Source organism: Nematolebias whitei, chromosome 19 (assembly GCF_014905685.2).
Source record: "Nematolebias whitei isolate Nwh7 chromosome 19, NemWhi1, whole genome shotgun sequence".
Taxonomy (NCBI): Eukaryota; Metazoa; Chordata; class Actinopteri; order Cyprinodontiformes; family Rivulidae; genus Nematolebias; species Nematolebias whitei.
Window position 1 is genome coordinate 39,303,682 of NC_056516.1, and position 3,630 is coordinate 39,307,311.

Genomic DNA, 3,630 nt, shown 5'->3' on the forward strand with positions numbered 1-3,630 from the left:
TGTCCCAGTACTGTCTCACTTTGTCCCAGTACTGTCTCACTTTGTCCTAGTACTGTCTCACTTTGTCCTAGTACTGTCTCACTTTGTCTGTTTTGTCTCCATTGGTCTCAGTTTTGTCTCAGTTTCTTTTGTTTTTGTCCCCATAGTTCTTTTGCTTATGAGACTAGTTGGACAGAATCGTGAGCCTGTCTCAAAACATCCTGAGAAGACTGTCTGAAATCTTGACGGAGAACTGCTGTTCAGAACCACTCACAGATCACAGGAAACATAGACTGGACTAGGACTGGATCTCTGAGTTCTGAACCTGACCCTCTTTAGGACCTGGAGCCGCTCTGGACTCCCCCTGATGGGTGGTGCTCCTTTTGTTTTTGACAAGGGTTTCCCTGGGTCTGGCACCGGCTTCAGATTCCTGGGCAATCCTTCCATGGAAACACCCTTCAGCCAGGCTTCCACAACAACCCCCCCATCCTTCCAGAGCTCAGTCCAAGCCCGGTCTGGGCCACCAGCTCATTAACTCTGGTGGCTCCCGGTGGATTTCCTCTGCAGCTGCTCTCTGTAAACAGGAAAACAGATCTAGACGTCACATCTCAGGGGAGAAATCTCCCTGATTAGATCCAGAACCATGACGTTCTGTAAGAACGTGGCTGATAAATCCAGAGTTTGCTGCTGTGAAGTTTAGAACTTTGAACACACTGACGTCTCTGCAGACAGAAAAGGTGTATTCACTTAAAAGGGTGACGTTTTCTGAGCAGCAAGCTTCATTTGGGTTTCTGAGCGTCCACTCCACAAACGTGTCAGACAGGAAGTGATATTTCTGTACACACATTTTCATATTCCTGTGGGTGCGTGCGTGCGTGTGTGTGTTGCTGCTAGCTGTGACTCAGGCTGAAGGAAATCCCTGTTTCTCTTGGAGACAAACAGCCTCTGGTTTCCCGCCTCGATAACATCGGTTGGGTCTTCCCTTCTGGTTACAGCCAATCAGGAGTCAGAGATTTGCGCCCGGACTCAGTAACCGGAGTCGGCCATCAGTTTGTTCAGGAAGTGAGGCTGACCTTCACTCACCTGTCGGAGCGTCGGCATCAGAGGAGTCAGTCCTCACCTGTTTCCTCCATAAAGACCCAAAAATGTGAAGGACCGAAAACATCAAACAAACTCAGGGCAGTCGATAAAAGTTTGTCTGGACATAGGCCTAACGTTTTTCATTCATTCATTCAACCTTTATTTCTACAGGTTAATCCCATTGAGCCTCGAGGACTCATGTACAAGAGAAGAACTTTGTTCCACGTAGAAACGCTCATAAATCGAAACCTTCGGCTCATGCAGGACATGGTGCTGCGGCTGCTGGATTTTTGTTCAGGGGGGACTACAACTCTAAAAAAGTGCACATGCGCTTGCGCACACACACACAGATATATATCCATCCATCCATTTTCTTCCTCTTATCCGGGGTTGGGTTGCGGGGGTAGCAGCCTAAGTAGGGAGGCCCAGACTTCCCTCTCCCTAGCCACTTGGTCCAGCTCCTCCGGGGGAATCCCAAGGCGTTCCCAGACCAGCCGAGAAACATAGTCCCTCCGGCGTGTCCTGGGTCTTCCTCTGGGTCTCCTCCCGGTGGGACGTGTCCGGAACACCTCACCAGGGAGGCGTCCAGGAGGCTTCCTAAACAGATGCCCGAGCCACCTCAACTGACTCCTCTCAACGTGGAGAAGCAGCGGCTCTACTCTGAGTCCCTCCCGGATGACCGAGCTTCTCACCCTATCTCTAAGGGAGAGCCCAGACATCCTGTGGAGAAAACTCATTTCGGCCGCTTGTATCCGAGATCTTGTTCTTTCGGTCACAACCCAAAGCTCGTGACCATAGATGAGGGTCAGGACCTCCTCCCCGACTCGGAGAGGGCACTCTACCCTTTTCCAGCTCAAGACCATGGCCTCTGATTTGGAGGAACTGATCCTCATCCCGGCCGTGTCGCACTCGGCTGCGAACCGCTCCAGCGAAAGCTGTAGATCACGATCTGATGAAGTCAACAGGACCACATTATCTGCAAAAAGCAGAGACGTAATCCTAAGGCCACCAAAACAGATCCCCTCAACACCTTGGCTGCGCCTAGAATTTCTGTCCATAAAATTTATGAACAGAATCGGTGACAAAGGGCAACCTTGGAGGAGTCCAACTCTCACTGGGAACAAGTCTGACTTACTGCTGGCAATGTAGACCAGGCTCTGACACCGGTCATACAGGGACCTAACAGCCCGTATCAAAGGGCCTGGTACCCCATACTCCCAGAGTACACCCCCCCCCCCCCCACAGGGTCCCCTGAGGGATGCGGTCAAACACCTTCTCCAAGTCCATAAAGCGCATGTAGACTGGTTGGGCAAACTCCCACGCACCATCCAGGACCCTGCTGAGAGTGTAGAGCTGGTCCAGTGTTCCACGACCAGGACGAAAACCGCACTGCTCCTCCTGAATCCGAGGTTTGACATGCCAACAGACCCTCCTCTCCAGAACCCCCGAATAGACCTTACCAGGGAGTCTTAAGAGTGTGATCCCCCTGTAGTTGGAACACACTCTACAGTCCCCCTTTTTGAATAGGGGGACCACCACCCCGGTCTGCCAATCCAGGGGAACTACCCCTGATGTCCACGCAATATTGCAGAGTCACGTAAGCCAACACAACCCCACAACAACCAGAGCCTTAAGGAACTCCAGTCGAATCTCATCCACCCCTGGGGCCCTGCCACCGAGGAGCTTTTTAACCACCTCAGTGACCTCAGCACCAGAGACTGGAGGGCCTAACCCAAAGTCCCCAGGCTCCGCTTCCTCAGTGGAAAACGTGCCGGTGGGAATGAGGAGGTCTTCGAAGTATTCTGCCCATTGACCCACAACATCCCAAGTTGAGGTCAGCAGCACACCACCTCCACTATAAATAGTTTTGGTGGCATACTGCTTTACCCCCGAGACACTGGATGGTGGACCAGAATCGCTTCGAAGCCGTAAGGAAGTCATTCTCCATGGCCTCTCTGAACTCCTCCCACGCCCGAGTTTTTGCCTCAGCAACCACCCGAGCCGCATGTCACTTGGACTGCCAGTACCCATCAGCTGCTTCTGGGGTCCCACAGGCCAAAAAGGCCCGATAGGACTCCTTCTTCAGCCTGACAGCATCCCTCACTGACGGTGTCCACCACCGGGTTCGAGGATTACCGCCGCAACAGGCTCCAACAACCTTGCGACCACAGTTCCGATAAGACACCTCAACAATAGAGGCATGGAACATGGCTCACTCGGACTCGATGTCCCCCGCCTCCCCAGGAACGTGTTCGTAGCTCTCCTGAAGGTGGGAGTTAAAGCTCCGTCTCATGGGAGACTCTGCCAGACGTTCCCAGCAAACCCTCACAATACATTTGGGTCTGCCAGGTCTGACCAGCATATACATATACATGTCCTTCTCAAAAAATGAGCATATTGTGATAAAGGTCATTATTTTCCATAATGTAATGATAAAAATGAAACTTTCATATATTTCAGATTCATTGCACACCAACTGAAATATTTCAGGTCTTTAATTGTTTTAATACTGATGATTATGGCATACAGCTCATGAAAACCCAAAATGCCTGTCCCAAAAAATTAGCATAT

The 3,630-nt window shown here is 51.3% G+C and overlaps 1 protein-coding gene across 1 annotated transcript in view; it reads left to right on the plus strand.

Moving 5' to 3' along the window:
- nfatc1 (nuclear factor of activated T cells 1) overlaps positions 1–3,630 on the plus strand; it is a 41,518-nt gene that overhangs the window by 25,288 nt on the left and 12,600 nt on the right. The window lies entirely within an intron of this gene.